Here is a 26,627-nt window from a genome sequence, read left to right as displayed (position 1 = left end):
AAAAAGAAGCATCAGACATGACGAAGGCAGAGACATTCTTCGATGGGGATATCAACCAAAAGGTGCCTTCACCACATCTGAGGCCTACAAAATCATATGCAATAACCCTGCCCCCCCGACCCAATTTGGAGCAAAATCTGGGGTCTCGGATCCTGGCCCAAAGTCTCCTACTTCCTATGGTTGGTTGGTCATCAAAGAATCCTCACATGGGACAAACTTAGGCGCAGAAACTTTCACGGTCCCTCCATTTGTTATAACTACAATCACCATGAGGAAACTCTCCAACACCTCCTGGACTCCTGCCCCTTAGCCAATCAGCTATGGGAAAATGCAAGCTTTAGATGTCAAAGAAGATGCAGACTGGAGGACGACATCACCAACTCTTTAAGACACTGGCCACAGAATCCCTACAAAAGTGAGATTCTCAATTATTTATGGAACATAATCCCAAGGCTCATCCTATGGAGCATTTGGAAGGAAAGGAACAAACGCATATTCAAAAACCAACGATCTCCGATAGAAAATATTTGGAATATGTTTTGTGGGAATCTCAAAGAAACGCTGATGCTCCGATCATGGACGAAGGAGGATTTTCCAACTCTAGACAATGAGAAAGCCATTTTAGAAAACTGGCAAATGCATCTACCTCAGGGACTACACAACAACGGCCCTACTAAAAGCAGCATCATAAACAAAGTCACCTGGACTGCTCCTCCAAAGCATACCTACAAGCTCAACTTTGATGGTGCCTCCAAAGGCAATCCTGGTATGGCCGGTTTTGGTGGAATTCTAAGGAATCACGAAGGCACTCCCCTGCAGCTATACTTTGGGAACATTGGATGGGATACCAATAACTCGGCTGAGCTAGAGGGACTTTGGCAAGGGCTCCTTCTCGCTTGGAAACACAACTTCCAACCCCTGGAAGTGGAAGGAGACTCCCAGATCCTTATAAATATGGCCAAGCACCTCCTAAATGGATCTCAAGCAAGGAAAATTGCCACCAGTTGGAGGCTCGAAGCGAGGCTGGAAGCCATTGAACAAGCGCTCCACAGCAACAGGGCCATTACCTTCAATCACATAAAAAGGGAAGGCAACAAGGTCGCTGACCTCTTGGCCAACATAGGGGTGGAAAACGAGAATACCCTTCTCACAGGAAATATGGATATTATACCAAATAATGATCAGGCACAGGAATGTGCTCGACTGGTCCAAAATGATGCTGCTCCCCCGGATGCGGGTGATAAGGTGGACAGGACGCGCGTTTAATGAAGGACACATTCAGGCCATGCGCTGTCTCAAGGGTCACGCATGCGAGACGACATGTCTCTGGCCGCCAAGGAATAAAAGGATTTGTATTCTTCAGAATCAATTCAATGCTCTGTCCGGCTCCTTGGTTCAAATGGAGAGAGCAGTAATGGCAGACGGGATTCGAGGTGGCGGTAGGGATGTTAAAAGAGGTGGTGGGTTGGCTCTCTATGCGCCGGTTCACGCTCAGTTCATGGTGCTCTGTGTGCAGGCTCTTGCTCGGTCTATGGTTCTTCAGGCTATAGCTCTTGTTGTCAGAGCCATTTCCCTGACTGTGGGGGGTAGTCCTAAGCCTGGACGGGTACTCAATTCCGAGCTGCTCTATACTCCTGGTGATCCTACAAATATGATTAGGCCTCGACAGTGAATGCTCAGCCGTCGAGGTTCCGCCCGTGGCAGGTCTTCGCGTCCTCTAGTTGATGCTTCTCAACCCCATTGTTGCCACTTCCATTGCCACCGAATATCTGAGGCCAACCCCCTTTAGACTAGCCAATTTCTGGACTCAAGCGCTCCTGATTCTGACCTGGCTTCCACGCCTGCCTTTGGTTCCGCCATTTTCAACTTTAGCAGTTCTCTGAATAAACCCCGAATCAGTGCCCATGTGTCGGTTCTCTTCCTCGAAGACTCTCCGGATGGTGGCGACTTTCAAGACAGTAGGGGGAAGCATCCTGTTGGCAGCTCAGAGGATGTCATGGAGAAGCCTGCGGATGCTCCAGAGAATGTCTCTAATCTTCCTCTGGCTCAGGAAGTGACGACCAGCAAAGGGGACAATGTCAACATGGACACTGTTCCCACTGCAGAGGAAGTGGAGAAGTATGGATGGTGTAGGGTGGTCGAGGAGGAGCCGGACGAATAGCCGCTCATCTGTTCGGAGTCCCGACCTCCCTCACTGCTCAGGTTTTGTTTTGTCTTACTGTTCATGTTATGTTGGCTCATAGTCTGTTTATGTTATGTTGGCTCAGGGATGGGTCTGTCTTCCTCGAGAGGGATTATGCTGAAGTTCTGCTGGTGCCCCGGCGGGGGATGCAATGTTTTGGTCCGGCACCCCTGCGAGGGCTCTTTAGTTTTGGTTTGGTGCCCCTGCGAGGGCTGTTCATTTTTGGTATGGCGCCCCTGCGAGGGTTGTTTATCTCTGATCTGGCGCCCCTGCGAGGGCTGTTCTTTTTGGTCACAGCTGTTCCAAAGTGCCACAACTGGCCTCTGGTTCTGTTGGTCTTAAAATGATGTAACTGTTTTTCTTGCTCCTGTATATAATAGATTAGTTTTAACGAGAAAAAAAAAAATTGCTCTTACACTAAAATCAATGCACACTATTAATCCAATCCCTTTAAAATTAATGTACCATCATACATTCAATTACATCAAGTCAGAAATCAACATATACATTCAAATCAATGCATCTAATGCAAGAAATCAAATAAGATTAGAAAACAATATTTACAATGAAATCAATGCATCTAATCCAAGTAATCAAATAGAATTAGAAATCAACATCTACATTAAAATCAATGCATCTAGTGCAAGTAATCAAATAATATTAGAAACCAACATCTACACTAAAATTAATGCATCTAGTGGAAGCAATCAAATAAGATTAGAAATCACCATCTACACTAAAATCAATTCATTTAGTGCATGCAATCAAATAGGATTAGAACTCATCTACATTGAAACCAATGCATCTAGTGCAAGCAATCAAATATAATTAGAAATCAACATCTACACCAAAATTAATGCATCTAGTGCAAAGCAATCAAATAAGATTAGAAATCACCATCTCCACTAAAATCAATGCATATAGTGCAAGAAATATTCTTCCCTCTCTCCCCCCTCCATCTATATCTATATCTCCCTCCATCTCTCCTTCTTTGTCTCTTTATCTCACCCCCGAAACACACACAATCTCTCACTCCATATCTATCAATCTCTTTGTCCTTCCTTCTTGTCTCCATCTCTTTCTTCTTTCTCTTCACCTTCCATCTATATCTCACCACCTTTCTCTCTCTATGTCTTTCTTATTATGTCCCTCTCTCTCCCCCTCCATCTCCATCTCTCTTTCCCTACCTCTCTCCACTCTCTCTCTCTCTCTCTCTCTCTCCACCTTCCAACTCTGTTACTATATGCCTCTCTCTCTCCTCTCCCCCCTTCTCTACATCTCTCCTTCTTCATCTCTTTATCTGACCATATCTCTCTTGTCACTCCCTCCCTCTCTCCACTTCTCACTCTCCATGTCTTTCTTCTTCCCTCCCTCTCTCCCCCTCCAACTCCATCTCTCTGTCCATCCCTCTCTTCTTATCTCCCTCCTTCTCTCCTCCTCTCTCTCTCTCTCTCTCTCTCTCTCTCTCTACAATCCTCTCTCTTCCCCCATCACTCTCTTCCTATCTCCCAAGTTCTCTCTCTTGTTGTTCCTCTATTTTCCTTTCTCTCCTACCTCCATCTATCTTCCCCCCCCCCTCTCTCTCTCTCCCTCTCTCTTTTCCATCCAATTCTCTCTCTCCCTCTCTCAGACTTTTCCCTCCAATATTCTCTCCGCCCCCACACACACACACTCTCTCTCTCTATCCAACTATGTTACTATATCCTTCCCTTTCTCATTCTCTCTCCTTCTGTCCTTCTATGTCTCTTTATCTCACTCCTAAACATACACACTCTCTCTCCATCTCTCCCTTGTAACTCCCTCTCTCTCGACTTCTCACTCTCTATATCTTTCTTCTTCCCTCCCTCTCTCCCCCTCCAACTCCATTTCTCTAACCCTCCCTCTCAAGCCCTCTCTCTCAGCCATCCTCTCTCTTCCTTTCTCTCCTACCTCCCTTTCTCTTCCCCCATCTCTCTCTCTCTTTCTCTCTGCCTTCCAATTCTCTCACTATCTCATGCCCTCTCTCCTTCTCTCTCCCCCACTTCAATATTTATGTCTCCCTCTCCCTCTCGTACCCTTCTATACCTCTCTCACTCCTCTCCTTATCTTTCCCTTCATTCCTCCCCTCCCCTCTCTTTCAGTTTATCTCCATCTCTCCCTTGTCACTCCCCGTATTTCTCCACTTTTATCACTTTATATGTTTGTTCTTTCCTCCCATAGATATTTAGAGTTAATATATATTATAATATAACAAAGGTAATATTGTATTAATCTAAATTTATTAAATTTAATAATATCAATATTATAATATATTAATATCAATATTAGATTTAATAATAATAATAATAATAATCTTTTAATATTAATATTGGGTTAATAATTTTATTTTTTTGCATGGTTGACATAGGGGAATGAGACTTGGAGGGAAATCTTCAAACTTCTTCCAAAAATCCAAAAAATTCTATAGGCAAAGGAGTGGGGTCCTTTAGCCAGCAGTTTCCATGCTTTTCTAGTTTAAGATAGGGATAGAATTAAGAATAAAAGCATTCTGTAATAATTGCTTATGGATAAGTGATAATAATTTTTTTGTGCATGATTGCTTTAAGTCACTCTATGTAAAAGGCATGATTTTGTATGGGATAAGGACTGAGAGGGCTTATCTACTATTTATAAATAAAATAACAGGACACTCTACTGAGAGTAGATCCCGGAGGCATTGTGTTCTTGAAGAATTCTCTATGTGCATAAGAACTTACAATTCTTTGTTAACTGGTATATTTGCATCTGTATTTGATGGCGATTCTTTCCTTCTGAGCCTTGTTAATGGTGATTCGGCCTTATTTTCCTATCATATATGTGAGTTAAGCTTGTTGGTATAGTTTTCCCTTATATCGACACGACTGTTCTTCTTAAATGCATTGTTAAGTCCCGCAGATAAAACTCAGCTTTACACAAGGAAATCATGAAAAGGCTTAAGCTGGATGCAGTTTTGGAACTGAATTATTATTAAATCTAGTTCATACCCGTATCGGGTCCAAACCTTTATAGCATCGCATACAATAAGTGGAGTGGAAGAGACCTGTGGAACCGGTGAAGTCCGAACCCCCGATAAGCTCGGACCCGAAATACTATATAGTTGGGTTGATAAGTTTTCGGGTCCACAAGGTTATCGCATGCAAGGTTGAAGTTGGAGGAGTCTATTGTGTGGACTTTCGGAATCGCCGATAGTGATCTAATGGTTGCCTGGGTGCAAACGATATAGATAACCTCTCAAATCTGGCTACAATTTCTTCAATATCTGGTTGTCAGTTTAACAGTAAATGACTAATACGGCAATAAGTGGAGAAGGAGGAATTCGGCCAAATATTGAAGAAATTGTAGCTAGATTTGAGAGGTTGTCTATATCGCCTGCACCCAGGCCACCATTAGTGGTATCATAGCCTCTAACTGACATTGAATTGAATCTCAGAAGCAGGAGAAGGAAAGTTACTATGGCTTTCAGAGTTGGAAGAGGATGAGAACGTGGTGGAAGAGGATGGCATGTTGCAAACACTAAAGTAATGGAAGTTGTGCAATAGATGCAAGCTAGATTGGATGCATTAACAACAGGTATAAATATAGATGATGGAGATGTTAGTGAACCTGACGTTGAAGTTGAAGAGGAGGAAGCTGTAGCAGTTACCCCTGAGATGATATTCTTCTAGTTAGTGTTGAGATCCACAGCTAGGCCAAAGACCGAGGTTCCAATATATGAAGGAGAACTGAATCCAGAAGAATTAATAAACTGGATTAATGGCATGGAGAAATTCTTCGATTATGAAGAAGCAAAAGATGAGAAGAAAGTCAAGTTTGTTGTCACCAAGTTAAAAGGCCATGTAGCGCTTTGGTGGGATGGTGTGTAGGTGGAAAGAAAAAGACTTGGCAAGCAACCTATCAAGAATTGGAGCAGGATGGTAGCAAAGCTAAGAGGTAAGTTTCTGCCAAGTAATTATCAGTAAACCTTGTTCAGACAAATGCAAAATCTTAGACAGAGGTCTTTGACAGTGAAATAATACATAGAGGAATTCTTCAAGGTAAGCATAAGAGTTGGAGAAGTCCTAGATATGTGAATGGCCTTAGGATGGACATTCAACATGAGATAAGTCTACTGTCTCCTAAAATAGTAGAGAAATCTTATCAGATAGCACTGAAAGTTGAAGAAAAACTAATGAGGAAGCAGTCTGCCATAGGGAGAGGTACTTTCCGAGGAAGGGGAAGTCAAGGTGGTAGAAGAAGATCTACAACACCTAAATATGGAGCTAGCAGTAGCTCAACCCAGCATGCACCCACAGGAGGTGATGCAAGAGGCAGAGGGAGTTTTTCTAAAGGAAGAGGAGGAAGAGGAAGAGGAAGAGAAGTAAGATGTTACAGATGTAACAAGCTGGGACATAGAGCTTTTGAGTGCCCAGGAAATGCAAGAACAAGACAGAGGAATGCAATTGTTGCTCCAGTTGAGGGATAAGCACCAACAGTAGCAGCGATAGAAGAAGAAAATATACCAGAGAGGGGAGAATCTTTGGTAGTTAATAAAGTTTTGCTCAAGCCAGCAAAGGAGATAGTTGAACCATCACAAAGAAAGACTTTATTCAGGACAGTGTGTAAATTCCAAAGGAAATGTTACCAAATGATCATTGATAGTGGCAACACTGATAATTTGGTCTCTACAGAAGTGGTGGAGAAATTGAAGCTAAAGACAATGAAACATCCAACACCTTACAAGGTGACATGGTTGCAAAAGGGACATCAACTATTAGTAAATGAACAGTGTGAAATCGAATTTCAGGTGGGCAAGTATAAAGATAAAATTGTATGTGATGTGATGCCAATGGATGTGTGTCACATATTACTTGGAAGACCTTGGCAATATGACAGAGGATCCATGCATGATGGAAAAAGAAACACCTACACGTTTCGAAAGGATGGTGTCAATCATACGTTGCTGCCTCTATAAGAAGAAGATGTACCATGAAAGAAGACTGATTCAAAAACTCTGTTATTAGGAGGAAAGGAATACTTGAAGCAGATTGAAGAGAATAAAGTAAATTTTGTTGTAATTTGCAAGCCCAAGGTAATAATGATTTCTACTAAAATTTCTTATTTACCCATTGAAATTCAAGAAATATTGGAGGACTATTGTGATATTATGTTGATGATTTGCCAAATGAGTTGCCACCCATTAGAAGAATTAGCCATCATATAGATTTGATTCGTGGATCAAGTCTACCTAACAAAGCAACTTACAGAATGACTCCTACAGAAAATGAAGAGGTTAGAAAGCAGGTGCAAGAATTGCTTGACAAAGGACTAATGAGAGAAAGCATAAGTCCTTGTGCAATGCCAACAATGATGAGTCCAAAGAAAGATGGAGGCTGGAGAATGTGTACAGATTCAAGAGCCATCAATAAAATCACAATCAGGTACAGATTTCCTTTACCTAGAATTGAAGATTTAATGGATTGCTTGAGTGGAGCAAAGCATTTTTCAAAACTAGATCTTAAAAGTGGGTATCATCAAATAAGGATAAGAGAAGGGGATGAGTGGAAAACTACTTTTAAGACAAATGAGGGATTATATGAGTGGAGAGTAATGCCTTTTGGGTTGTCAAACACACCAAGTACGTTTATGAGACTCATGAATGAAGTTTTTAAAGATTTCATTGGTAAATTTGTAATAGTATATCTGGACGATATATTAGTTTACAACATGTCTAAGGAGGAGCATATGAGGCATTTGAATTATGTCTTACAAAGGCTGCAGTAGAAGAAATTATTACTGCATTTGAAGAAGTGTTTATTCATGAAATAAGAGTTAGTGTACTTGGGTTTTGTTATTTCTGCTGAAGGGTTGAAGATAGATCCAAAGAAGATCAAGGCAATCATGGAGTGGCCTACACCCAAGAGTGTTTTTTAGGTAATAAGTTTTCATGGTCTTGCTAGCTTTTATATAATATTCATTAAGAATTTTAGTAAGATTAATGCACCTATTATTGAGACCATAAAGAAGGAAAAATGATCATTTAGATGGACTGTTGAAGCAGAGAAGAATTTTCAGCTATTAAAGAAGAAAATCACTGAAAATCCTATTTTGGTTTTACCTAATTTTAGTAAGCTTTTCCAAGTGAAGTGTGATGCCAGCAGAGAAGCAATTCAAGGTGTTTTAAGCCAGGAAGATAGACCAATAGCCTATTTTAGTGAAAAGTTGAATGATTCAAAAAAGAAGTCTTATTTTTATGATAAGAAGTTCTATGCAGTTGTCCAGTCATTGAAGAAATGGAGGCATTATCTAATGTCCAAGGAGTTCATACTTTATTTAGATAACCATGCACTACAGTATATTATGTAACAGCCAAAGCTTAGTGAGAAACATGCTAAATGGGTAGAGTATCTTCAAGGTTTCCATTTTGTTTTGAAGCATATAAATGGCCAATCAAACAAAGTTGCAGATGCCTTAAGTAGGAGGAATGTATTATTCCAAGAGAGTCAAATCCAAGTGTTGGGTTTTGATTTTCTTAAAGAATTGTATGAAACAGATCCAGATTTTAAAGAGGCATTTGAGGCTTGTAAAAATCCTATTTTGATGGATAGGAGTAAATGTTTGGATTACTTCTTACAAGATGGACTGTTGTTTAAAAAAAGCAGTTGTGCATACCAAACTGTTCAATGAGGAAGACTTTAATCAAAGAAAAACATAATGGAGGACTTGCAGACATTTTGGCATAGAGAAGACTTTTGAGTAATTGAACAGATTTTATTTCTGGCCGAAAATGAAATATGAAGTGCAAAAGTATGTGAAAACTTGAAAAGTCTGTCAACATGCAAAGGGAAGGAGCCAAAACACAGGTTTGTATATTCCATTACCAATTCTAGATAGGCCTTGGGATATGGTAAGTGTGGATTTTGTTTTGGGTTTACCAAAGACTCAAAAAGGTAATGATTCAATTTTTGTTGAAGTGGACAGATTTTCAAAAATGGCACACCTTATTCCATGTTATAAAACTAGTGATGCTTCTCACATTGCATATTTGTTTTTTAAGGAGGTTGTAAGATTGCATGGGTTTCCTAAGAGTATTATCTCAGACAGGATTTCAAATTTGTTGGACATTTCTGGAGGACATTATGGAAGAAGCTGGGAACTAAACTAAGTTTCAGCTCTGCCTATCATCCACATGTTGGGTGTGGACCCTGATTATCTTCTATACTCAAATGTATCGCCACATTGGACCCCAGTTTGAAATGGGGGCGGAAACACCGCCCGTAAAATATTTGCTACAGGGGGGGGGCGGCTGCGACCTTTGGGAGCCCCCCCCTGGCGGGGGGTTTCGGGAGCAGCGCTCCCGAATCTAAAAACAGCTGTAAATTTGCTTATAAAGTATAGTAATTTCTAGTCAATCTGGGTCGTTCCTTAGGCAGATAATCTGACGGTAGAACTTATGTTTAGTTTAGGTTTTTTTGCCCTAGAAGGCAACCCCTCTCTTTTTATGAGGGCATTGTATTTGAGGCTGTGTAATAGATGTGTATTGGGTGAGCGAGAAACAGAGAGGTGAGACTGTGAGAGAAAACAGAGGATATTACAGCGGATTTGCTGTAGGTTGTGTCTCTTCATTTTGTTGGATAATAGAAAGGAAGGACTGGCTGTTCGGGGTGGACATAGCCCAAACTGGGTGAACCACATATATCTGTGTCTCTCTTGTTTTGTGCATTTTCTGTGTTTATATTTCTGCAATATTTTATGTGTTCCATTGCTCCGTAATATATAATTTTCTAACAACAACTGATGGACAGACTGAAGTTGTGAATAGGAGTTTGGGCAATATTTTAAGGAGCCTTACTGCAGAACATCCAAAGCAGTGGGATCAAGCATTGGCACAAGCTGAATATTCATATAATGACTCACCTACCAGGAGTACAAGACAAATTCCATTCCATATTATTTATGGAATGCATCCAATAGGAGTAGCTGAGTTAAGAAACTTGGGAAAAGAAGAGATGGGAAGTGCAGAGGGTGAAGAATTTGCTTCAAAAATGCAAGCAATACATGAACAAGTGAAATAGCAGCTGCAGGATAGCAACATCAAGAACAATGTAAACTTTGAAACGGGAACTATAAACTCAAAATGAGAACTCTGGCCCAAAAACCCCAAAAAAACCACAAAAACAGTGCTCAAAACGAAAAGTGTGTATACTGGAACGATGTTTTTTTTTTTTAGGTGTCAATTTTGCGGTTGTTTTAAAAATGGCAGTGACTACGAAATTTTCTACGAAATTTTCCTGCAAAATATAGCTTCAGAAAAAAAGTGTTGATACTGGAATAATGATTTTTTTTTTTAGGGTCAATTTTCATACTTTTTAAACAATGCTAATAAAACCAATTTTTTATGTCTCAAACAAAGTTAACTTTTAAGGAAAAACACATTAATGTTTCTGGTAGAATATCATTTTTCTTTCTTAAGAATAAATTTAACATGTTTTCAACCACAAAACTAAAAAAACATGACATTATGAACAAATTATTTCACTGAATGAATTCAAAAGTCTTTATTTGTACACTGAATAAAAGAGACATTATATCTCTAATTTGATATTGCATTGTAGATATTTAAACAATAAGATTTATCATACTTAAGACATAATCCAACAACATAAAAATGCTTCATAACTTCTCATTTAACAAAATATGGAAAACATCCATTTTATTTGAAGATACGATGCATACATCAGTTATATAAATTGTCTTAAACAATTATTCAAAATCACTCATATTTTCTTGCACACCATCAGAATTCACATCTTCAGATGAGTGACTGGATGCTGATGAAGATGTTCCATATTCTTCTCTGTCATCAACTAGTGCCCCATCTGAGTCCACATGCATGCCCAAGATTCCAGGTTTCAAAAGTCTTCTAGATCTACGACTGGTTTCAGCAGAGTCCCATGTCAACACTGTTCCTTCTGGTAACAACCTTTTCAGAATCTCTGTCGTCTTGAAGCGAAGAGTTCCTCTCTTTGTTAAATTGAAGTCATAAACAAGTATGTCAACATCCTTCAATTGTAATATGTCTGTGCGGCGGCGATTTATATTTGTACCCTTTCTTTTTCTTTTTCCACCATTTTTTTTGTCAACTACCATCTCTGGGTTATACACACCATTGAATGGGTGTGTATTTGTGGCATACCAATGTACTTCAACAACTGTAACATCCTCATTTTCTGTAAAGACCTTTAAAACTTTAGCAACCCAAAATGGATAGCCATTGGGATCTCCATCTGCTAGCACAGCAATCATGCAACCCTCCTTAATATCCTGTACTGAACCCCTATAAAGGTCTTCCATGGCTTCACGTTGTGCACGAGATCTTCTGGAACCTATATACATCTCTCTTTCCTCTGCTTGTGAAGAATTAATAATACCCTGAGATTGTTGTTGTTCAACAATGTTTACTTCCTCATGTTCATTCGACACATTTTGTGGCCAAATAAATGGATTTTTCAAAGGTATATCTTCATTTATTGTTGTCGAAATGAGATCACTTTGATTATTTAAAAACGACTCCCACCAAACTGAATCAGCAATGTCAAAGTACTCATATGTATATCTAATACATTTTTTAATTTCTTCCAGGCAATCAGAAGATCAAAGCATTTCCTTATTGAAAAATCAGGAGATCAATTTTCCTAAATACTCTTGAGATTAAAACCTTAAAGCAAAACAAGCTATTCATTCAGATCTAGAGAGTAGATACGAAAAGAAATCATGGGATGAAGTCAAACGCAAGCTCTAAATTATTTATGCAGCCTAATCATAAAAATAAAAAACCATACAAACTGACCAGCAGGTGAACCTGGGCATTCGAGTGTCTAAAGAAACTTATTTGTCGAAGGAACATAAGGCCCAATTATTCTATTTGCCCAAGCCATAATTTTGTTGAAGAAAAATATAATTTTGCAAAAGATTGATCAAAACCCTTGAACATAAAGTTCCCTTTCTCAGAAGTCGAATTCATTTCCAATTGTTAGGCCGTGTGGAGGGCTAGTTTTCTTTTGGACCAAAGTGTCTTCTCCATGCTAGATTGAGACCGAACACATCAATTGGCAAAGGGATGAGACGCATGAGAGAAGGGAGCTGCTAAAGGCGTACTGTAATACCAAGTTTTCATTTGCCAACACTGATTTTTAGAAGCCACGGGTGCAAGACAAAGTCAGGCCACGAATTTGTTGTAGATACGCCAGGAAGCGGAGCAGAGGAATTGAGGATGAAAAAAAAAATGGAGGAGCCGAATCAAGTAATGGTGGAATTTATCTCCATCACGTGACAACGATCTGGCTGATCCACGTTCCGAGAAAAATAATTAAGGAGTAGCGTAGGTCAATTTCTGGGAACCAATTTAATAATCAGACAGACTATATACATGAGTGTTTGAATTTAATAATAATGAGTTTTCTTTTTTTTGCACTATTGTAATCTAATGAGTTTTCTTTTTTTTTGCACTATTGTAAACAAACAAACCATTATGGCTTACGATCATGATGGGTCGATTCCCGGAATCGACCCGCCGCCGGTCGGGCGGCGCGGGGGTGGCGCTGCGGTGCGCAACGCCACCCCCGCGCCGCCCGACCGGCGGGTCGATTCCGGGAATCGACCCGTCATGATCGTAAGCCATAATGTGATAAGAGTGGCACGCTAATTATAAGAGTGGAAGCTAGCGTGCTTGATATAATTAACTACCGTAACAATAAACAACGGCAATCTAAGAGTGTGAATTAAGATGAGAAAATGGTATCACTACATAATCTTTCTCACGTGCTTTCCTCTTAATTCGTTCTCTTTTTTCTACCTATACCACCAAGAACTCGTGCAAATGGACGATTCATTATCCTCACGGTTCGGATATTCGTCCTCGTTTTCATACATGACGCTCGAGAAGGCAACCCACAAAGAAACAAAAACCTCGTCCTCTTATTTGTTCATACTCCTCAGATTACTAGTTGATACGAAACACGATTCACTAACCCCATTCTCCTGTTTCTTGTCCTCGTTTTCACCTGACGTAGAAAAAAAAAGCACCCAGCGGGTAACCAAGTGCATTATTCTGAGCAAAAATTGTGGTACTGAAGTTTTCCCGGGAGCTTGGTGGAGCCAAGAGATCAGATTCATGAATGTTGAACATTGTGAAAACTAACATGCGGGACCCGCTCTGGGAGGTTCATAGTCAATCACATATAACAACGACAATCCTAATATTGCAGCACAGAGAAACAAACATATTCCTGACGGTTAACAAACATGTTTGATATATGGATAAATTTCATGGTCAAAGAAAGAAACGCAACCATCATACCTGCAACATTCTGCGTACTGCACATGAAACCCATAAAAAACCTGCACAACGTAGCGATTAACACCGTTATTATGAAATTAGTTAATGGATTCCTTGTGCCATTTTATTCGAAATCTTTTCTGAGTTCCAAAAAAAATGTGATAAGAGTGGCACGCTAGCTTCTCCTCCTTCAGCTCTATCCTCCCCACTTTCTTTATACAAAGAGACTGACGCGTTTAAATATATTACAACCCTTTGAGAAATCGTTTCCCTCTGTCTGATTCTCTCATAATAGAATAAAAACCATTTTTAAACGTATATAAAATTCCATTGAAACTGTATTTGGCATATTTCGATGCTTCTGTATTTTGAATTCTTTGATCATGATTGTTTGTGACCAATCTGGAGTACTTAAATGATTCTCGAGAGTTTGCAGTTGAATTGGTCTGTTGAAGATCCTCTTTAAATTGAAAAGAACACCACGACAAACTGGGCATATACCTACAACAGTGCGCAAAAAGGATTAAAATTCCTCAGGACAAAAATTAAAAACAAATATGAAAATTATATAATCATTTAATAGTATAGTGACAAGATGTGAAAACATGTAATATTTCCAGCTATATATACGCAGAAGATAGAGAGTGCATTAGATGCTATACCGTCAGGGTCATAATGGTTTGTTTACTTCCTACCTACCTATTGCAAGTTGAAACTATCATTATGTTTTATGAGCCCTTGATCTCTTATCCTTCCAAGTCGGAACAAGTTGCACGCTCGACGTTTCTTGCAAAGTTAAGAAATGGGATAATATCCATATACTTTTCCCTGGTTGTGAGTGTGTTTTTCATCCATCTCACTACTTTTACTCATAATTTCGATTTTGGATTTTCTTTATACTTTTGTGTGTTCTGTTTTTTATATGGGTCACTAAGCTAGAATCCTTCATCTTTCCCTCAAAGATGGAATAGAACTTGCATTATCATTTTCAGTATCAATGTAGTAGTTGAACCCAATTTTTACACACATCCAACATAGATTTTGACACCTATTTCTATACTAGTCTAGCACACCTTTCGAGGGGGTTTTGAGCACTCATTGAACACATATTTAAGGACCTATTTTTGCAATTTCAATGTAAATTTTGGGGTGATTTTTGGTACTATTCTAAAAATCCAAAATATTTTACAGCTTTGTTTTTTTCTTATTCCAAGTAGTGTTCCTATAGGATCCTTTTACAGCTTTGTTTTCGTCTTAGTCCAAGTAGTGTTCCTATAGGATCCTTTTAGAATTATAGGTTGTTGTTGTTGTACTATAATGTATTCTTAGGGAATATTATAGATAGAAATCAACCACCCTAGGATTCCTAGTACCTTCCACTTGTCAAGTTTATCTTGGTTGTGTTACATCTTTCTATATCAGCACACTAAGTTCATAACCATAACTTGTTTAAATAGCCCTTATAATTGAGTAAGATGAAAAAAATTGGATGAAGATAAACTCCCATTGTTGCAGTCGTACTTGTCCTTGGTTTTTTATTATTCTTTGAATCATTGGGCTTTGTTTTTTCAAACCAACTAGATACCAATTTTTTAGCTTTGAACCATTATTTTTTAATTTTTGTTATAATGGGTATTTAACTTTAGAATGAAAATCTAGTAAAGTTAAAGAAAACAATATTCTTTGTTTCCTAGTTAAGAAAAACATAAAGTGACCATCCTTAGCATGATGGAGCACAATTTTTACTTGCTCATATAATTTACTACCATAGAAATAAAAAATAAAAATAAATTCTCCTTCCAGTATAAGGTAGAGTCAAGCTCACATGCTAAAATGCATAAACCTGTAGGCACAAAATAATCAATTCCCTAAGAATAAATGTCCTTGCACATATATTTTGGGTTAATTCCCCATAATCAATCCCCCCTTTAGAAATATTGGTGTCCATAAACTAATGGTATTTGCCAAAACCATTCAAAAAAAGAAACAGTGTTTACAAAGTTCCTAATTGTTTCTTGACATCAACCAATTGGGAGCACGTCTACAAAGTCTTTATAAAAACTTATTGTTACATGCCAACACTCTTGGAAATCATGGTCATTTCATACAATATTTTAGTTACATGTGGTTTATTAGTCGTGGAAAGCACTCTAATAGTGGTTTATCAGCCCAACAACAAGCACCTTGATAATTTATCATCCCCGAGCTGATACACGGTGATGTATTGACCAAGGAATCCAGTTAGTAGCTCATGAAAAAAAATTATTTTAATTGTACGAGCAAGTAGATCATCTGATAAGCCAGGGAAGGCTCGTTAGGATTGAGTGACATCATAATCATGGGGTACAAAACTTTGTGCTAAATAGCCACGACAATATATGTGCAGTCACACGATGCGAATTCATTAGATAAATTATTTTTTATGGTTAGTTTTGGCAAAACAATAATGTTGGTCTTACACATGGTTGATGAATATTAAAGTTTTGTGTATCACATTGTTTAGGTTACTAAATGAGGTTAGATTTAAGTTAATCATTAATTTTTGAAAAAAAAAGTAGTTATTATTATCTTTTTGACATGAAATTCATAAAAAAAACTATTATTTGACCATTTTTAGTTAATATTTTTGTATAAAAATTGTGATTTTGACATGTTAATTCTAGCAAAAAATTATCAAAACGTTTAGTTTTTTGCTTATATTTATGTTAAAAATGGTTATTTTTTATGTCCATTGTTAAAAAATGTTGTTTTTTTAGAAACAATTATTTCATGTGGATTGAAAAATTAATTAAGGATGTCTAAATATGTAGATTATCTAAAATTCAAACTATCGACTTTCTAATTTAAAAATGCAAAACAATAAAAACCCCACTAAAAAAAAAAAAAAATTAAGATAGAGAACAAGAAAATATGAATACAATGACGACTTCAAAAACTATCAAATTTAGAAAATAATTTTTTACATTTCACACACTAGAAAATTTAAAGTCAAAAAATAGGTCTTTTAAAAAAAGGGTGTGATGCAGAATACACACTTTTTAAAATCAGGATGAAAATCACTACCATTCACCGAGCCTCACCCACTTAATGCACATGAAAAAAATTAAAGTTCCAAAAAGCATGTTCTTAAAAAAACATGTGTATTCTGCATCAACACTTTTGAAAATCGGGTCATTTTTTTGCCACCTCTACAAAACGGGTAACAGTATCAGTTCCCGTTTCAAAGTTTACATTGCTCAAGTACAAAACCAGAGTAGACATGAGAAAAAGAGAGGTGAAATTTGAAGTTAGAGATCTAGTTTTAGCACATCTCAGAAAGGAGAGGTTTCCAAAGAGCGAGTATAAGCAACTGAAGTTCAAAAAAATTGGACTGTGCAGAGTGTTGAGGAAATTTTCTGCTAATTCCTATGAGATTGAGTTACCCCCTGATGTTGGAATATCACCAATTTTTAATGTTGCAGACCTATACAAGTATGAAGGTGAAACTGTAGATGATACAACACAAGATCAAGAGACCCAAGAGATTGACTGGGTAAAACAGTTACCCACAGCAAAGAATTTGCAGCTAGAAAGAATTCTGGACAAGAAGGTGTTTAAGAAAACAAGGGGATGATAATACTTCTAGTATTTGGTAAAGTGGAAGGATCAACCGACCACTGAAGCTACTTCGGTTACAGAAGACATGCTATAAAAACTGGGTAGTTTTGTAGATGAACTCATGGACAGGAGCCCATGAAGAATTTTTTCCTCAGGAGTCTGATGCAGGAGGATGAGACTTGGAGGGAAAATATTCAAACTTATTCCAAAAATCCAAAAAAATCTATAGGCAAAGGAGTGGGGTCCTTTAGCCAGTAGTTTCCATGCTTTTCTAGTTTAAGATAGGGATAGAATTAAGAATAAAAGCATTCTGTAATAATTGCTTATGGATAAGTGATAATAAGTTTTTATGCATGATTACTTTAAGTCACTCTATGTAAAACACATGATTTTGTATGGGATAAGGACCTACAGGGATTATCTATTATTTATAAATAAAATAATGGGATGCTCTACAAAGAGTAGATCCCAGAGGCATTGTGTTCTTGAAGGATTCTCTCTGTGCATAGGAACTTATAGTTCTCTGTTAATTGGTATATTTGCATATGTATTGGATGGCGATTCTTTCCTTTTGAGCCTTGTTAATGGTGATTCAGCCTTATTTTCCTATCATATATGTGAATTAAGCTTGTTGGTATAGTTTTTCCCTTATATCAGCACAACTGTTCTTCTTAAAGGCATTGTTAAGTCCCGCAGATAAAACTCAGCTTTACACAGGGAAATCGTGAAAAGGCTTAAGTTGGATGTAGTTTTGAACCTAAATTATTATTAAATCTGGTTCATACCCGTATCGGGTCCGAACCTTTATCGCATCGCATAACAATAAGTGGAGCGGAAGAGACCCGTGGAATCGCCGAAGTCCGAACCCCCGATAAGCTCAGACCCGAAATACTATATAGTTGGGTTGATAAGTTTTTGAGTCCGGAAGGTTATCGCATCGCAAGGTTGAAGCGGGAGGAGTTTATTGTGGACTTTAAGAACCGCTGATAGTGATTGCCGATAGCCTCCTAGTATATTGCATTAGGAAATCACCATATTAAAGCGTCGATTGTGTTATTCCAATCCTTTGGAATAAAAGCCGTCAATTGTGTTGTTTGCGTAAACTACATTTTTCCTTGGGTTTTAGCGCCGATAGTGGATTCAATGCTATTTGTGTTATTTCCATTTAAAAAGCCTATGGATAGTATATTTGCGTAATTCCTTTGGAATTACAGTCCCGATAGAGTATAATGGCTGTGTGTAATAAATTGCGGCTATAACAAAGATTGGGGTTCTAGAGGAAAACCCATGAGGTTGTCAGTTTAACATTAAATGACTGATAGATCAATAAGTGGAGAAGGAGGAATTTGGCCAGATATTGAAGAAATTGTAGCCAGATTTGAGGGGTTGTTTATATCACCTGCACCCAGGCCACCAATGGTACTAATAATAATTTGGTCCTTGGTATTTGGCACATAGCCTTGGTGTATAATTAGATGTTGATTTCTAATCCTATTTGATATATTTTTATTTATTTACCATACTTATTTATACCTCTTTTATATTTATTTATTTACCATATCTCTTTTATAAATATGATATTTGGCCATGATATTAATAATAATTTATCCCATGGTATTAATAATAAATTGTCCCATGGTATTTGGCTCATTAGCTTAATCCAAATAAAACTTCTTTTTTGAGTTTTTGTAAATATAAAGAGGTTTATGGAGTAAATAAAAAAAGAGGTTTTATTTATTTAATATACCTCTAGCTACATCATAAGGCGTTCCCCTCTAAAAAGAACTCTCCTAGCTACCTTTGTGTCATAATATATGCCATTCGTTATTTTGTTAGACGATTGGGTTATGATTTTCCGTTGATTTGAATTGGGTGATGGTTGCTACTCGGTCCCAAGTCCATCCATTTCACAATGGCTTTACCAACCTCATAAATGACTGTCTTGCGTCCATGTTAGAATCTCAACTGCACATGATAATCTTGGAAGTTGCACCAGTCATTGTGAATACTTTTTTATCAAACCACAATCCGACTCTGGCTTGTGTCCATGTCAGGATCTCAACTGCACTTGATAATCTTGGAAGTTGCACCAGTCATCATGAATACTCCTTATCGAACCACTGTCCAGTTTGTCGTACGACTTACTGAGGCAATATCTTAAATTTTTCATAATGGTAAAGATCTATGTACTCAAGCATGTTTATTTTTCCTAGTGTTTCGCTCCGAATAGTTAATCCATTGCAACCACTCAAATATCGATATGCAATCTTAGTTAAATTTATGAATGAATTTGGAATCCTCTTCAATTTCGTGCAGTGATGCAACTCCATATGTTGGAGGTTTGGTAAATGACCAAAGCAGTCTGGTATTGAAATGATTTTTGAGCAGTTTCTTAACACCAATGTCTTCAGCGACTAGAGATCGTAGATTTCTTCTAGCAATTTTGTCATATGTGCTCCACCACGCATCGCGAGGCCATCCACCACAATCCGTTCAAATCCTTCAGTTGCTCTATGGAATTCAGAGTAGTCAACAAGGGTGCATAAATCTATAACTCCCGCAGCTTCAAAGGTGCTAGAAAAATGCTTACTTTAGAAGATAATATATATATTATGAAGGTCCCTGCCTACAAAATGCTTACTTCAAGAAAAGATTTGATATATAAAGATGTTTTATAATATTGTGAAAATGATATGAGAATTTTAATTGTGAATGTAAATGATGTTTTTTTTTTAAATTCTTGTCTTGCCAATTTTTTATTTGCCAATCTTCGTAGTCATAAATAAAAAAATCCATATGTATATGTGAAAACTGTTGGATTCATTCAATACCCAGTGTTGTAACATGAACAATAATAACAAGTAATCACTCATCGGCAAATTCCTATTTACATACGATTCTTCTTTCCACAGTGTTTTTAATTCTCTCCCCGAATTTTTTGAGTATGTCATGTAAACCTGTTGGATATTTTGCAATGTACAAGTCTCACTTTTTCACCATTTTGGACACAGATGTTCGCCCACATTGTCTCGTTAGCTATTCAAAAGAAAATAAATAGAAGCAGTGTTAGGAAAACCTGCATGGTTTGACGATGAGACCATTGTGGCATTACCTGGAAAAGTGATCATTTGTGGCAATTGAAGGCAGGTCCAAATGGTGGCCTCGCTCTCTCAATCATATTCATAAGTCACGTCCAATGAATCAACGCTAGATTAGCCTGCATGGTTTGCCCATCGTGGCACTGCTTAGAAAAGGGACCATCTGTGGCAATGGAAGGCAGCTCCAAATGATGGCCCTTCTCTGTCTCCACAGAGAACGAGCACTAGGAAGGCTACATGGTGTTACCATTGTGGCATTGCGAGAGAAGGCATCAATCATGGCAACTGGGGTAGCCCCAATTAGTGGCCACACGAACCTTGATTGAATGCTTTTATTTCCTATATTTTAACTTTTTAATTTAGTTAAATGAGGAAAGTAGAATAGGAATATATAGCCCCATATAAGTTCAAAATTTAATGATATAGTTCAATTTAATTTTAAAAAAATCTCATGACATTAAAAGGAAAAAAAAAAAGTAGATGGATAAATTAAAACGTATAATATCACTAACTAATTAAATAGAAGTTAGACTTACAAAGTCATAAGAACATGCGTAAATTAAATCTCACATCACTTTAATGCCATGTTTTCATATTTTCCATGTTACTAATGTTATAATTTCAGATATTTCGTGTAGAGAATGGGATGTCCTTAAAGGAAGAGAAGATATTTACAAAGCAGAAACAATGAATATGTTATGCAACACCTTGAGAAACTTGGGCTTGAATCCTAAGTATTGTGGCATGAAAAATAGACCTAATCCATTATCTAAAGCTCATCAAGTCCAGTTGGTATCTAAATCCATTACATAATCTTCGAGGCTTTTCTTTATTGGTTTTTTATATGACCACCATAGGCGTAATCACAAACAATGCATTTGATTTTGAAGTAGAATTTTTTCAAGGATAAGAGGTTTTTTAACTCCTAAATTTGGGTGCAGTAAGTGTTATGACATATAAAAAGTGTGATTTCTCTTCTTCTTCATGATCCTCTTACTCAAAAGTGGCTCATCCCTCAGCATCCTATGACCCCCAAAATCTATGGGAAATCAATGATTCATAAAAAAGATATCCCCTTAAGACCCATAGTGAGTGCTAATGGAGCCCCCACTCATGCACTCTCTCGCTTCCTAGCCACCAAGCTTCAACCCTTTCTTGGCACATCTTGTTCTTTAATTAAAGATTCCCCCCACTTCATCCAAAAGGGCAAATCCATTCAACATGACCCTAATGACATCCTCGTCAGCTTTGATGTCGTCTCCCTCTTTACCAAAATCCTTGTTCCTAAAGCTTTAGAATTAATATCCAAGTTCGTTGATCCTGAAACCCTTAACCTTATTGAAATTTGTCTATCCTCTACCTTCTTCGCCTACAATGTTATTTTCCATGAACAGAGAGAAAGAATGGAAATGGGGTCTTCCCTATCTTTGGTTGTGGAAAACATCTTTATGGAGCATTTCGATGGTCCTTAATTCTTGGCATTAGAAACCCAAATGTTGGTACAAGTTTGTTGATGACACTCTCGTTGTGTGGCCTCATGGGCTTCCATCTCTCCAAGTTTTTCTTCATCACCTCAACAATGTTTCCTCGCGTATCCAATTTGCAATGGAACTGGAAGAGAACTCATCCCTACCCTTCGCGGATGTCATTGTTACTTGTCTCCCTGATGATTCACTTTCCTTTTAAGTTTATCACAAAAAAACTCACACTAACCATTACCTCCATGCTAACTCTCATCATCATTTTGTGCAGATATTCATGTTTAATTCTTTATCATACTGTTCATGAATTAATATTATTTTATTTAGTTTATCTCATCTACTACTTGTATTTTTTCAAAATCTATCAAATATTTGCTATTAGAACTTGAAATACCATCTTTTAAGATTCAGAGGCAATCTATGTTCGAAAGATTATAGAATTTGTCAAATTTGGCATAACATAAGTGATTTCTCTTTATCTTCTAGCTTTGAATGGCATTTTGTTTACTAATTTTTATCTTCAATGATTTTTTATATGTCATGATTCTTCTTGAATTTATGCCTTATGACGTTTCCTTTGCAATATCTCGTGCAAATCCTAGTTTATTTATATTTTTATTTATTTACCATACCTTTGGTGTAAGTATAAAAAAAGAGGTTTTATTTATTTACCATATCTCTTGTTTATTCATATATTTTTTATTTATCATATCTATTTTTATGTATATCGTGTTTATACATAATAATAATAATTAGATTGATTTTTAATTGTTTATTTATATGGTTATGTAAGTTATTGTTTAAATTGACATTATTTAGATTTTATTTTTTAAATTGTTTTTAGTTTTTAATTTTGGCCGAGATTAGTGAAATTTCAGTCAGACCGACAGACTTACACATCTACCCCATACTAGGTTGTAGAATGCGCATCTCGGCATAATAAATCTAGCTTTTGGGTTGATAAGTTTGAAGAGTAATGACCACTAATCCAGATCTTGAGAGTTAATACCTCCCCTCTTGACATTCAAGCCTCTTCCCAAATCTCAGCTGCGGATCACTCTTCATATTTTTTTGATGTATTCAATTGTATTTTTACGTCGTAATGTGTTTTCCTTTTAGAAGAACTTTCCTTTCTGCCTTTCTGTCATAACCTTGTGCGGTTGGATTAGATGTTAGACCATGAAAACATATTCAGCCATTAGATGATCAAAAGTATTTAGGAAGATTTCATTACCAATTCAGTTATCAAAACGCGGTATTAACTCGATGAGTAGTTAGAAAGACTTAGTTACCAATTCAGTTATCAAAAATTTAGTTATCAAAACACCGTATTAATTTATCCATTATTAACTGATCCATCATCCAGTTGAGCAGGAAACATTGGCGATCCTAAAGCTTGTCCAGGAAAGTTTCGCCCCCAGAGTCCCTAGGCCTGGCGATTGTGTCAAGGTACCGTTGAGATTTTTCTACCTTGTACAGCTGCGCCTTCGAGTGCCAGCCACTAGGACATGCTCTAGCACTTGGAGATTTATTCTGTCCACTGCGCTCACCATTTTCTTTTTGTCAAAACACCGAGATCTTTAAAAAATGGGTGGCCGCTGCAGGTAAAAAGCTTCAAGGCTTAAAGTTCAAAGGCGTAGACAACTCTGAGGAGACTGAAAATAGGAGATGCAGGGTTTTTGGAAACAAATACGCATTTTATATAAAATAATTTCTAATATTTTAGATTCTCCAATGATAAGGATGCTCCCCTTCTCACGATGGCATAAAAATCCAAAGCTGAAATTTGCAGGTGCCGACGATCCATCATGGCTAATAACTGAACTAGAAATCGTTAATTTTGCAGGCAGTGACCTTTGTTATGCGAGGGGCGGAGCAGGGGCTGATGTCCGACTGCACAGATAATCAAAAGACTGTGGGAATGGGTCTGTCAAGGCTATGTTGATTGCATGACGAGACTACGTTTTCAGCGCCCATCACCACCAGAAAATCTGCATATACATTAAGCTCAAAAATTATACAGGTAGACTCGAAACCGTGACATTTGGTGTATTGCTCACAATGCGGTTGATGCTTTTTAAGTGGTTTTTCAGCCGCCCTAGGGTTTCAAATTTTCATTACCTGTCTTAAAGTGACTTGTGTGGGTTTTTATGAATTGCTTTACAGTTGGATTGTTTTTTCTGTTTGTAGAACTTGAGATCAAATCATAAGAAGAAAACATATAATGTGTGACTGTGTTTTAAGCCTCAACCCAACCGGTGTGATATTGTTGCCTGTCATATTCTTAGAAATATGATATAAGATTGGAGTTGTAGTGAAGGTTGTAAGTTTGCCGATATTTTAGATTGGGTAGGATGCGCCCTATACATTAAAATCACAATAGAGTACATTAAAAATCAGTTGTACATTACAAATCAGTTGAGCACCATAGTTTTGGATAAATTACACCACATATTTCATAGATTTGTTTGCTAATATAGTATTGTTTCCTTACAGTTTGGCAGCGTTAGTTTAGTCATTTGTTGTGGTGATCAGAGATGCAGGATGTTCCACTCGAAGATGCAACACAAAATACTTTGATTTTCATTTAAGATACAGATATGTGTATTGTTATATCATAATTGTCTTTCCCTTTTCTTGCTCATGTGAAAATTTCATAGATGTATTGTTGTATATTGTCCTTCCCTTTTCTTTCTCATGTGAAATTTCACAGATGTTTTTCCGGGTTTTTTAATTAGGGGGTGCGTATATAATATGATTTTTTAAATGATCAAAAAAATTTTAACAATTTTTTGTAATATTAAGTATTTTATTACATTTTTTAAATAAAAATTCCAAAATTTATGTATTTCTCTTTATAATATATATAATTGATTTAAAAATATTTTTTTAATTTAAATTTTAGAAAAAATCATAATAATAATTAATTAAATTATTTGTTATTTTCCCACTCGAAGATGCAACACAAAATACTTTGATTTTCATTTAAGATACACATATGTGTTTTGCTATATCACCATTGTCTTTCCTTTTTCTTTCTCATGTGAAAATTTCATATCACCATTGTCCTTCCCTTTTCTTTTTCATGTGAAAATTTCATAGATGTTTTTGCGGGTTTTTTTATTAGGGGTTGTGTATATAATTTTATTGTTTTTTAAATGATATGTTTTAATTTTTTTAACAAATTTTTATTAGGGGTTGTGTATATAATTTTATTGTTTTTTAAATGATATGTTTTAATTTTTTTAACAAATTTTAGTAATATTAAGTATTTTAGTAATTTTTTTAATCAAAATCTTAAAAGTTGTGCATTTCTCTTTATGATATATATAATTGATTTAAAAATATTTCTTTAATTTAATTTCCAGACAAAATTCATACTATTTCATTAAAAAAATTTAATCAAAATCCCAAAAATTTGTGTATTTCTCTTTATGATATATATAATTGGTTAAAATCCTTCTTTAATTTAATGTGGAGAAAATTCATATTAATAATTAATTAAATTAATTTTTATTTTCCAATAATGCATAACAAGAAATTATAAAATAATGTGTTCTTAACATTTATGTGTTCTTGATAGGCGGAGAAATGAGGGTGGTGTCATACCCTACAATGGCATACCCTACAATGGCATACCTGCACAGGCATACCTGCACAGACCACAGTGCCACTGTAACAACTCTACAATACATGACAAAGAATAGAGCACAAATCATGGACAACCTCCAGGGGGAGGATACGACGCCTCCCCCCAATGATTAATACGATGCCTCCCTCCAATGATTAAGAAAATATTCAGATGCACAGAAAAGATGACGGGAAAATCCCCAGGAAGAGGCGGGAACAATTCCTTGTGCACAGACAGATAATACAGAAAGAAATGCAACTCCCAAAGCAACATCGGCTACCTGTAGACTTGTTGGCACTGGAAGACCTAAGATTAAGCTCCCAAGTCAAAGAATCAATTCCCAAATCCAATACATGAAGGATCATGCATTAATAGGGAAATTTATTGGCTTTTGGCCTATAGATAAAGCCTTGCATGGATGGATTGCAGCCAAATGGAAACCAAAAGGGCACATTACCTTGCAGCTGAGACCAAAGGGCTTTTTCAAACAGGGTCCTCGATGGAGGACCATACTTCTTTAATGCAGTTGGTCTTTACTTGAAAGATTGGATTGAAAGATTCAACCCAGACAAAGAAGATCTAAGCTGGGCACCGGTCTGGGCACCGGTTTGGATCCGTCTTTATTCCCTTCCATTGGAGTACTAGGATGAAGATTCACTGCAAGATATTGGAAATGGACTGGGGGAGTTCATTAAAATTGTAGAGGAGACAAAACACAGAAGATACACTTCCTACGCCTGCATTTTTGTTTATATGCATCTAAGCAAAGCTCTCCTAGATGCAGTAAGTTTATATAATGATGATTTTGAATGGATTCAATCAATAGATTATGAACATGTCCCATTTCGATGCAGAAAATGGCATGCCCTTGGCCATTTCTTTCGTGATTTCCCGTTAAATCTGAAACCCCCAACTTTTACCTGCTAAGAAAATCCTGACTCTAACAGATTCACCAAGGTCAACAATCGCAAAAAGAACCACAAAAAACCTGCATCAAACCCTAAAAGGCCTTCCACCAACACTTCAATGTCATCCACCATTAATAGCTTTGAGATCTTAGCCCAGGCGGATTTGAATACCAATGAGTTCCCCTTACACTCTGAGGAGCCTCCCAAGGCATCATCTCAATTCATCCCCACAAGCTTAGAGCAACCTCCAAATCATTTGCAATCCAAAGATATTACCACTTCCTCACCCAGTTTGATACCGATCTGGAAATCTCATAGTATGGAGATAGACATTTTTCAACAAGAAACCACCATTGCAATAGAGACCGTAGAGGAAAGGAGTGAGGCCGAGCATATGG

This window comes from Pinus tabuliformis, chromosome 2_1 (genome assembly GCF_031772625.1).
Source record: "Pinus tabuliformis cultivar Carrire ecotype Pingquan chromosome 2_1, CPIR1, whole genome shotgun sequence".
Taxonomy (NCBI): Eukaryota; Viridiplantae; Streptophyta; class Pinopsida; order Pinales; family Pinaceae; genus Pinus; species Pinus tabuliformis.
This window is presented reverse-complemented; position numbering follows the sequence as displayed.